The sequence below is a fragment of the Passer domesticus genome, chromosome 4 (assembly GCF_036417665.1).
Source record: "Passer domesticus isolate bPasDom1 chromosome 4, bPasDom1.hap1, whole genome shotgun sequence".
Classification (NCBI taxonomy): domain Eukaryota; kingdom Metazoa; phylum Chordata; class Aves; order Passeriformes; family Passeridae; genus Passer; species Passer domesticus.
The window spans coordinates 22,522,653-22,534,182 of NC_087477.1; the positions used below are offsets into that span (position 1 = coordinate 22,522,653).

Here is an 11,530-nt window from a genome sequence, read left to right on the forward strand (position 1 = left end):
CAAGAGTTTAAGTAGAATGATAGTTAATTCGGGGTTCAGGAGGCAAGATGGAGGGATTTGGGCATGCCCTGTCCTTCCTCCTTCTCTTTCCTAGCCTCCATCTTCTGCTGTGATGATGACACTTTTAGACTGGTTTAGAGTAGAGACAGACTGTCTAACATAGGTGATAGGTATTGGAAAATTATTGTCAATAAGTTACACGTAGTTTTTAGTATAAAAAGATAACACTGCCCCAAGGGCAGTCAGTGTGCCACAAACCGACCTACTGGACAGACCTCTGCAGGTCAGAAAAAGAATGTTATTGATAAGAAAAAATAAACAACCTTGAAAAGCAGAACTGATGCATCTTGGCTTCTTCTTCGGTCATGGGGCTGGGAAAAAAGACTCTTTACCTCGGGAGTCATTTCAGCAACACAAAACCTGAGAGTAACAGCCTTAATCTTAGAAGTCTAAAGATTCTGTGAAGTTTAAAAAAGGAGAGAGACCTCCCAAAATTTAAATGTGAATGAATGTTTTTACCTTGCAATAGCCAAGCACTTAAGGCCATGTTAGGTGTTCCTATGTGAGTGACATTAACAAGTCTAGAAGAAGCTATTGATGTGAGCAGCAAATGCTTAAAAATACCTAATCTGAACCCAGGTGTAGAGTCCACCTATGTGCTGTTCCCTTGAAAAATTATACTGTCAACATTTCAAGAAGATTATTTTACATTTTTTCAACAGAAAAAAAATTCCACTATTTTTGAAGTCTTAATTTCTTTATCTACTATATTTCACTGGATTACGTACACAAGTGAGTTTTCTACACATTAAAAATCTCATACGATATATACTTTCACCAATCTTTTTTGCTGTAAACTATCACTTTTCCTATATATTATACTGCATCAGAAGATAATTTTTTCTTTTTTTATACCTACACCTGTAGGTATTTTAACAACTGGAGTTGTTTTAAATTACAAAATCTGATATTTTTTCCTTCTTGATCAATACTCCTTTCTAAATATTTTTAATAGATGAAGAGAAATAAACTAAATCACATTGAAATAAATTACCTTTAAGATGGAAATCATATCAGGCGTCCTTTAGAACAGGATCACATATTATCTGAAGATACTTTTCCATGTTATTGACACTGCTATTCACTTTCTTCCTCCATCCATATTTAATTGTCTCAGAGTTTGAAAATATGTCTGAAGAAAAATGAAGGATCTAAATCCCTTCTGGGGCACCTCATTCTTTCAAAACTTTTTTTTTCAAATGCGTCACTTTAAGAAAATTTCTGGGAAGCAAGAATTTACTGACCTCTGCCAAAATGAGTACTATAGAAAAGGAAAAAAAGGGGAGGTCACGGAGACTCAGCCAAAAGTAATATTATTAAAGAATTCTTTATTGACCTGACTGCCAATTCATCCTGCTGTAGAGACTATAGCCTTGTTCCATTCTGACAGAGCAGCCTACCTAACCACACATTATTCTTTGGTCATTATCCAAACCCTGCTGATGGATTTGGGATCCTCTCCAGGGGGCTGAGTGCACTTTGGATTGCAGCATAAAAACACCAGTCAGACATTGTGAAAGTTTTGCTGAATAAGGCATTACCTTCAGAAATTAATTTGTGACCTAAGTTATAGATTCTAATGAACCATTCTGTTATACTTGAAGACAGTAAGAATATGGCTTGTCCCATCTTGTGTTTAACATTAGAAGTATTTCATAATTTAATTTTATTTATGTGAAGACCTGAGGCTCAAAATAAAATCATTTCTGAAAAAATTGAAATAGTTAGATCCAAAATGGATTCAGCAAATAGATGGCATTCTTTAAATAGGGAGAAGTGAGGGAAGGGAAATGATTCATTAAATATCCAAGTGATTTCGGCGAAAAGTCGTATTTTTTAATAGGACAAAGATAATAAGAGACAGTTTTAAAGCTATTGTTCATACTTATGGAAATAAAAACATTCAAACTTGCATAGGTGTGCAAAAAACAGTAACTAAATTAGCTCATGGTGAAAATAGGACACAGACAATGAATATATGATTTAAGTCACACTAGACTATAATGGAGGATAGGTGGAATTTCCAAAAGCATTTTAACGCTACTTGAATATGCTTACTTACCAGTAACAAAAACTTACTGTCTCTGGTAAAAAAATCAATCTGTTCATCACTTAGATCTTCCAAAAAACTCATCCATAGATGCCAGAAATGCAACTAATTCTGCCACTTTGCCTTAAAATGCAGACCTGGAAAAACACTATCTTTCTTATTATGATTTAATGTAATTTTTTGTGAATATGCTTATTGATGACAGTGAAGAGATATCTTTTATATCATATCTGCAAGCAGTAAACTGAAAATATATCTCTACATTAGTGATCTATTTCCAAAGTAGGAAGGATAGAGTGAAATCTGATTGTGTTATTTGCAATTCTGTAACTGTTGCTTTATTGTTGAAATATGGAACAGACAACCCAGGAGATTGAGTTGAACATTTGGATTTGAGACATTCCTGTGAACTTTAGACAACCAGCCAGAACTAGTGCAATCAAATGGTAAAATATTAGGCAATTTTTAATTACTTTTAAATCATCTGCAACCACATAGTTAAAGGAGAATCAATGTTCTTTATCTTGGGTTACAGCAGAACTTTTAGTTGTAGAAGCATCCTGACACAGGGGTGCCCTGGGAGATACACAAAGGTCTTTTGTATAACCTTTTTTTTCTTTTTTATTTTTTTTTTCCTGAGTGAGCTACTTGTCATATAGTAACTTCCTTTGATATCATGCAAAATCCTGCTCTGGATCTGTTTTATGTAACAAAAGTCCCCTTTCACATTCACCAAGCCCAACATGTGTTTTCACAGTGGTTCAGCTAGCCCAGGCATCGGGGTTAGACAATCTCCCCAGACAAGATTCCTACCCCAGAAACTTTCCAGGCTCACTGCTTTGCTCAGGCAGGTTGTCTTTAATGGAGAGTGAAAGGAGGAGGTCACATCCTGTTCCAAGAGGGAAAAGGAAGCTTGTAGTATGATATTTTTCATATCAAAAAGCCCCCCATCATCTAGCTTGTGCAATCTGCTTTGATCGTACAAATGAGTCCAGACCTCTTATTTTAGTTGATATAAGCAAATTAGATGTAAACATATCAATAGCTCCACCAAAAGAAACAGCAAAATATTCTGAAATCATAAATATTGTTTAAATAGCACTCCATTTCCTTGTCTTTATAATTGTCTTGTCTCAACATACCAGACTATGCTACTACAGGTTCTGTTGTAAACTTTATTTCTTCCACTTTATTGTACAGTCATGAGATTTAGCAGACATGTGACTTTATTCTATGTGCCATTATTTCAAAGGTAGGTCAATGCAAACTAAGTTTAAAATCATGAGTGTACTATTAACTATACTTGTTTTATTTAGCAGCAGAATGGATGAAATTGAGTGACTTGCACTCTGCACTGCAATCCTATCTTCTTTGCTTTTTTTTTTTTTTTTAGCAGGAATTATATTTATTCTCTAGAATAAATCTATATACTGTTGTCTTAGGTTACAATGTGAGATGTAACCAAAAGTATTTATTCTATAACCATCTGTTAAAACCAGGTGGGGCCATGACCAATCCTCCCTCAGGGAAATATCTTCTGTTAATGGGCCATTGAGTGCCGCTGCCTGACTGATAAAATTACATCACCCCATTGGGAGATGTCATGCCCAAGGGGAGGAGCTAAGCATTCCTACCTGGAGATAATCTGAGAACTGGAACACCACAGGCAGCCTTTACCCACTGGATTCCTAGAGGAACAACTTTCTTCTCTACTGGATGCCCAGAGGAAGACCAGGCCCATCTACACCACCACTGGACCTTCAGAGGAAAACTACACATGATCACTACTCCAACGGAACCAAATCTGTCACTGCAGGAGGGCTGCAGCCACCATTTAATGGGACTGCTGCCAACACTCTGACCCACAGGGTGTCAGGTTGTACTCTGATTCTGTCAGTGGTTTTGTACTATCACATTTATTTTAATTTTCCTATTAAATTGTAGTTCTGACTTGGAGTTTCTCACTGATTTGGTTTCAACTAGCACAACTGATCTTTCAGGACATTATTTGTAAGTGCAACTTGCACTAGTCCAATGCTAATCTGACTGGAGCTAAAACCAGCCTGTAGCACTGATCAAATCAGAACTGAATTAGACTAGTCACAACCAAGTCTAATAATTCGATAATTCTGGCTTCAGCATTAAATATTTTATAACTGAATGGTCATGTAGGTACTAATTTTTATTTTTGAGTTCAGCAAAAATCAAGAACCATAGAAAGAGAGAGATTGCAAACAAAATGGAAAAATGTGCGAATCGTGATTAAAAGAATAAGTGATTTCTCAAAGCAAGTTCCTAACAACACTGAACATTCATTCTGGTTTTTCTTTTAATGCCTTGCTGTGCTCCTTTCAGGAACAGTTTACCCCCACCTAGAGATTTTATTTGTGGCTATTCCACAGTTATGTTATATATTTTAACTGAGGACTCACTTCACATATCAGAATAAGATAACTGCAAAGTACATTCCCAAAGTCAAGTGGAAAGTGGGCATAAATACAGGCTTGGATGAAATTAAGTACATAAAACAGACACCCTGGCATTTTGTAAATCCAGATTAAGTATACTAATTTGATCAAAATAATTACTATGTTAAATTTATATCCCAAATCAAGCTTGAACAGAATCTCTGTTGAGAACAAAGTTAGTCAGGTTATCAGTGAGAAAAGAGGGAAAGGGAGGAAAGGATGGCTGATTGGACATGCCATCAGGAAAGACTAGTCTTCCTTTGGCACAAATATAAGTGTTATGAGGAGCTTGCCTGGCCAGAGCAAATCAAAGCCACAATGGCTGCAAAATGCTACAGGAAGTTTACAAAGAAGAACGAGGCAAGAACTTATCCTTTGCTGCTCTTTCTGCAGTTGCAGTTTTCCTGCGCTATCATTCATCAGAAGCTGAATGTTTTATCTGCTGCAGGAAACCATGGCCTCAGGTTGTTCTCAGGTGCTTCTCAGGGTCCTATTGTGGTCCAAGGACCACAATAACCAGAGAGTTACTCCAAAATCTTTTCTCAGCTTTTCATAACTACTACGCTGAAAATCTCCAATTGCTGCAGCACTCATGTTAAAAAGGTTCCATATCCACTGTTCACCCCATGAAGTTTCTGAGGTTATTACCTCTTCATCTTCATCATAGAATCATGGAATTGTTTGGGTTCCAACCCCCTGCCAGGAGCAGGGGCACCTTCCGCTAGATCAGATTGCTCAGATCGGAGCCCCATCCAACCTGGCCTCGAGCACATCCAGGGATGAGACAGCCACCATTTGTGTGGACAAGCTGTTTCAGTACTTCACCACTCCCACAGAGAAGATTTTCTTCCTAATTTTTAATATAAACCTGCCTTCTTTCAGCTTAAATAATGCAGTACTTTGGGATTCAAGCCAACAGTCAAGCACCATGGACCCTGCTGTACACATCACTGATAGCCTGAGGTGAGGAGCGTGTCCAGGAAGGGTAGTGGAGCTGGAGAAGGGTCTTACACACAGATCTGAGAATAAGGGACCTGGGAGTGTTTAGCCTGGAGAAAATGAGACACAGGGGGACCTCAATGCTCTCTACAACTGCACCTTCTGGGTGAGGGTCAGCCACTATTCCCAGGTAAGAAGTGACAGTCCAAGGAAACAAATCCTGCCAGTCATGACCTGTTATAGCCTAGCTTGCCAGCTATTCAGGATATCATCTTTTCTATGATCCTTCTGGGTCCCTTCTAACTCAGAACATTCTGTGATTCTGTGATTACCTGCCCTTGTGAAAAGTGCCTGTCCAGCTCCCTTGTAGTTACCCCTCAGGTACTGAGCTGCCCTGTCCAGAGCCACTGAAAATAATGCACTTTACTTCTTTTTAAACAACCAAAAATTCTTTAGAAAAATATTATCTCACAGAAGGAGCTACAAATATGTTCACTGACCCCTGACATCTCCAACTTAGCTATTGATAAAACAGTGTCTGGAAAATTGAGCACAGTCTGTTCTTCAGGTGCGAAAAGCCTGTAGTGAGGGCATCTGATAGAAGAGGCCACACCTGGCAAGAGGAATTGTACCTGCACAGGAGGATGATCATATATAAGAGAAAACTGGCCTCTGGTGAAAAATATTTCTAGACAACGGCCCAAAAAAACAATGGCTGTATATTAATGTCATGCTACTCTTTGTAGTTCATGAGTGCCTGACTTTCTATTGAAGTTTTCTTCTTTGTTCTCACCTGACTTCTAAAAGAGCAAGGTGAGTCCTGAACAGGGACAGACAACCAGCCTGACTTTACTCTTTAATGCACCAAACAGGTGCTCCAGGGTGCTGCCTGTTCCAAATTCAGCATCTCATTTGTTATAAACTAACAAAAATCTCCCCTGGGCATGCTGGACCCAAATAATTCCTTAAAACACTAAATGAATCAAGACAGCTTAGTAGATAAAATAGTGTTTTTACTTAAGGTAAAGAGATGAAAATGGTTTGACATTTAGTCTCACGTGACCTTTATCAAGGACAGTACAGAGCATACAGCTTTTGCCTTGATAACTCACTGTAGCTGGAAGCATTTGACTTTGATAAAGGTCACTCAGGTCCAAAATGTTGGATCATTTTCTGTTACCCTTATCTGAAAAAAAAAAAAAAGCATTCTTCTCAGTACATTTGTCCTCATTTTTAGTATTAGTTTTTAAAAATTTAAAAGAAATAAAATAATTTTTTAAGTAATTTAGTTCCAGGATGAATATTTTATTGCTTTATCCAGCACAGTCTTCTATTGTACCTTTTATTTCTGCAAAGCTCTCTTCTCTGATCAAATATTACTGACCTCTGATTGTGGTGGATCTCGTGAATTGAGCTCCACTGATGAGAGTAAACAGGAACAAATGGTGAAGCAGGGTACAGACACCATGGTTCTTTTTGTTTGTTTTTTAAATAACTCATTTAACTAAATGAAAATGGGCCACATTTATGAGTATAGTCACCCTGTAGTTAAGATAATTGGGCCCACATGTAACATTCTTCTTTTCTTCCGGAAGAGCATAACATTGCATGAAGCTAGAATGGAAGGATAGACATAATGAAGATGCTGAAGCATGTACTTGAAGCCTAAATAATTTTCAATGTTGTTCTTCAAAGAACATCATCATTCTGCCTGTGAAACCTGTATTTTCAAGCTTATGTTCAGATTTTAATTTTCAATATTTAAATTACACACACTCCAACAACTACTTCTAATTCCTCCCCCTCCCGTGTTTGTCCAGATTGGCCACCTTGAATCAATTACATGGGCAAAGAAAGAGTTTATTGTCTGCAGAAGAAAATCCTGTCTGAAAATAATTTCTTTCTAGAATTGCCTAGAATTGCACATTCTTCCCTTCAAAACTCATCTCAAGAGCAACTTACAAGGAGTTTTGCTTACACAAGTTGCTGTGCCATAGGAGAAATATTGACTGGGAGACAGTACTGCATCCATTGTCTGTTGAGACTCATGAAAGATAAGTAAATTAATTCAGAATTCCTCTTCTATCCTGATCCTGTCCTTACCACAAACTGTGGCAAAAAAAGGAGGGATAACAATATAAAGTGGTCATTTTCCCCTTGTAATAGTGACTAAAGGAAAGAGGAAGAAAGGCAGGTGGGCTGTGACTATACATGGGATATCATGGATGGGACAGCACTGCCAAATTAGAGGAAAATCCTGCTATTGGTAGAGGAGGAAGAAAGTAGAAACAGGATACAGCCTGTGTCTCACTGCAACCTTTTCCTAACTTCTTGGGTCATTTGTAGTGTTCACAGATCTGTTCTTGATGTAGCCCACAGTGACTTATTTTAGAAGCTCTGCAGAAGGTTTGTATATGGTATTATATCCATAATCAGATCCTTCCACCTATTAAACAATATACATATTAAAAAAACCCCTTTATTTATGTCTACTTTTATGGCTATTTTCTTCACTGACCTCCTTTGATATCATCCTCTCAAATAAAAATTTTCCCACTATTACTGTGATCTGTATTTGGCTGTGGTGGGTTCAATGAGCCACTACTGGAGACAGAAAATCAGTCTGAAGGTAGCTTCACAGGTGTACCAGCACCAACAAAAGAAAGTAATGTGGCCTTCAAATTTTTTAGGCTGAAGCACATCTTTAGACAAAAATCAGAAAAATCTGCAGGAGACTTCCTACCAAAGTCATCTGGATGTAAGTTCAAATTACTTCAAAAATCATAGATCTCTTTTTCTTGAAAAATTCTGGACAATTCTGGGTCAAATCTACCCTGCCCTACCGCATCCCACATCCCACACTTCCCCTCCCCCAGTTATAATAGAAGGGTAATCTGCTACACCCTCGTTTTTAGGAATCTCATATCCATAAAATGGTCACTTCAGATAAAACAGCTTTGATACTAATTTTTAGGAGTTGCTTGGAAGCTGGTTTCAACTCTACCAACATAATTGCTGTAATTTCCAGGAGAAAAACACCATCTTTGTAAAGAGAAGAATCTAATATAGGTGTGTTTGTTTGTGAACAAGATTCTGTTAAATCTGAAGTTATGGTGCCTTCAGCCATCTTGTATCCGACTAATGGAAGCTCACTCTGTTTCTATGAAGCATAGACTTCCAAACTTCTCATATAAAATTGTGGTCAGCTCCAGAAATAGCATGTTTAAGAAGAATGCTTTTAACTCAGGTTGTTTTTCTTCAAAGAAAGAGCCTTATATGACTGTACTTATATTAATTATATGAAGGTTGTATTTTTGACCAGAAAAATGTGTATTGCATTACATATGTTTAGAAGAAATATATTAAATGGAATTTTTGTTATTATCATGACAAAAATATTTGGACTAATTCACCTTTGCAGGCACTTGTCTCTACATCTTCCAATGAGACTTTTGACATTCTGGTCTTTTATATTCGCAGAGACTGAAGTAGTTCATGTCTCAAACATTGATATGAAGTTTTGCTTATAATAACAAAAACTGTATAAAGAAGCTACAACCAAAGAAGCCTCCCTGAAGATACATGACTGGGACTTTGGACTGAAAGTTGAACTGCTGAGGTTAGATAAAAAGTAAACCCATTCTCCAATCAGCTGAAGCAAACAATTCAACAAGGAAAAGAATGTGAACCAAACCAGCCGCCGTGCTAAGAATCATCTCTGGCTTGCTTTGGGGTGGGGGAGGCCGTAGCCCACAGACCCCTTTGCTGGGAGCAGGTTTGCCCAGATTTGACTCCAAGCAAGTGGGGGGAGGAAGTTTGGGTGTGTTGGAACCTCTGCTCAGGGGCAGGGAACCCATCCCCCCTTACACAACTTGGCTGTGGAATTCCCAGTGGGACTTTCCCATGAGTGGAGCTGAGGGGGTGCCTTAATCCTGCAAAGGCCCCCAGAGTGCCCCGGAGTCATTCCTGAAGCCTGGAACCACAGGACTGCAGGTGATGCCTCAAACCCAGAGTCTGTTCTAAGGGACAATGGCAAACTCCCCCCACTCAGGGAGGTACCTGGGTTTTCCTACCTGGCCTGAGCATGTATTAACCCATCAGATTGTGTGCTTTTTGGGGGGACCTTCACCACAAAGAAGACCAGCTGGAGAGGATCAAGGGAGCATCGTTGGGATCCATGGAGTGGTGACATTTTCCTTATTGTGTCCCTGTTATTTTATGTCCCCCCCACCTATTTTCTAATTCTTTCCTTCTCTCTCTCTTTCTCTCATATTTACTATCAAATAAAACCCATACTATTGTCACTGGAATATGGTCTCATTTGCACCTTAATTTGGGCAGAAGCATTTCTAAGAATCTTAGTTATCAGATCTTAACATACATCTAGAGTTAAATTTGAGCTCTACATAGTCTTGTCATTCCTGACCCTACTGGCTGTTACATCCATCAAATGGCTTCATTTTGCTTCTCTGGAATTGTTCAGGGAAAGAGAAATTCACTTTGGAAAACTGCTTAGAAGATTTTAACAGAACTATATGTTTTATAAAATCCTATCAGTACCTGGCGTGGTATTAGAGTGGAAACAAAAGTCCTCAGAAGCTGAGAAAGGAATAGAAGATCCTACATGGATACTCAGTATGGAACACAGCTGAGTCCTACTCCCACAACAGCAAGGGCAAAAGTCCTTGCCATTTACTCTATATAATTATTATTACTATTTCTATTATTACTATCCCAGGGGAGCAGCAAAAATAGCATCCCATTTTGCATCTGGCTTCCAGCTTTACATTAGCAGAAATGTAGGACACATGGGAAGCAAAACAGGCCACACAAAAGGGGAACAAGGCAATCTGATTTTATGGCTTTGATGCACTGATTCTCAGTTTTCCTCAGCCTTGAGGAATGGTAACTCTCAGAAAAAAGGTGCAGCTAAGTAAGCCCACGTTACCCAGAGTGAGTGATTAACAGAGGAGTTACAGGGCTACTGGGCACCTCATCACTGACTTACTAGATAGTACATCAAATGCATGACATGTGGCTGGTTGGTGACTGCCCCTTAGCAGTACCTATCAAATGATCTCTCAATGTTTGCTTAGAGCAACAACTGTATTTAAATGAGCCTTCACCAGTACAAGTCCAAGATAGTAAGCTCTAAGTCACTGACATGCTGACAAAGAGAGCAGAGCAAATCCAACCCACACATATATCAAGTCGAAGTACACATTCTGAATTCTTCTGATAAAAAACAACAAGCTCCATGCCCAACTCTTTACACAGATCCGATCCAGAACTCAGAGAAGTCCCTGAGCTGGCACAGACTAATTAAGAAGAAAGGGAAGGATTATATTTATGTGCAAATGATATTCTAAAAAAGAAACACTATCAATAATGTAGTAGTAAAATACGTGAAAGGGAATGGATTTTTGATGAAGTCAGTTTTCCAACGTCTTTATTCAGATAAGAGAATAACACTTTTAAATTGCTATTCACGCTGACCACTACCACTTGTTAATATTTTGCCCTGGGGAGAAAACACAGCTTAGCGGTACAAGGGCTCTATAATAAGCAACTTTATCTCCTTGGGATTCTTGTTATTTTTTCCTCAGTACTGTAAATCACATACCACTTGGGCTGACTCACACAGACGTCAGGAGGAGGACACAGAAAAGAGAGCTGTTTTCTCATGAGAAGCTCAACATGGTGAAATTCCTCTTCGATTTCAGCAGCTCCAAAGCCGATTTGCACCCAGCTTGACCTGGCAGATGTGGTGACTCTTATTTCACTCCTAATTGGCCTGCAGTTGGCTCTGGTTCATAGCTGTTTGGAATGCTCTAACGGCTTTCCTGGTTGGAGCTATAAAAAAAGTCTGGGCCTACTCAAATATCAGCACAAGGGCAATATCATAGGTGCTCCTTGAAAGCAGCGGAAATAGTGGGGCAGATGACCTGGCAGACAGCATTCCTGTCCTGCCGGCTTGGAGGATGTAGCCCACAACCAATCACCATATGTTTGG

The 11,530-nt window shown here is 38.7% G+C and overlaps 2 long non-coding RNA genes across 4 annotated transcripts in view; both read left to right on the top strand.

The window, feature by feature from the left end:
* The window catches only part of LOC135298700 (uncharacterized), a 37,929-nt gene extending 33,963 nt beyond the window's left edge, over positions 1-3,966 (top strand). The window contains exon 3 of the long non-coding RNA XR_010360750.1: positions 3,610-3,966. This is a non-coding gene — a long non-coding RNA (uncharacterized LOC135298700). The remainder of the gene's footprint in view (positions 1-3,609) is intronic.
* Positions 3,967-5,045: 1,079 nt separating this feature from the next.
* On the top strand, positions 5,046-9,761 carry LOC135298696 (uncharacterized). 3 transcript variants are annotated; one of them, XR_010360744.1, is made up of 4 exons: positions 5,046-5,541; positions 7,338-7,923; positions 8,208-8,275; positions 8,998-9,761. It is a non-coding gene; the product is annotated as an uncharacterized LOC135298696 (long non-coding RNA). The 3 variants fall into 3 exon arrangements; XR_010360743.1 differs by having other exon boundaries at positions 7,338-8,275; XR_010360745.1 differs by having other exon boundaries at positions 7,425-8,275.
* Positions 9,762-11,530: the final 1,769 nt, after the last annotated feature.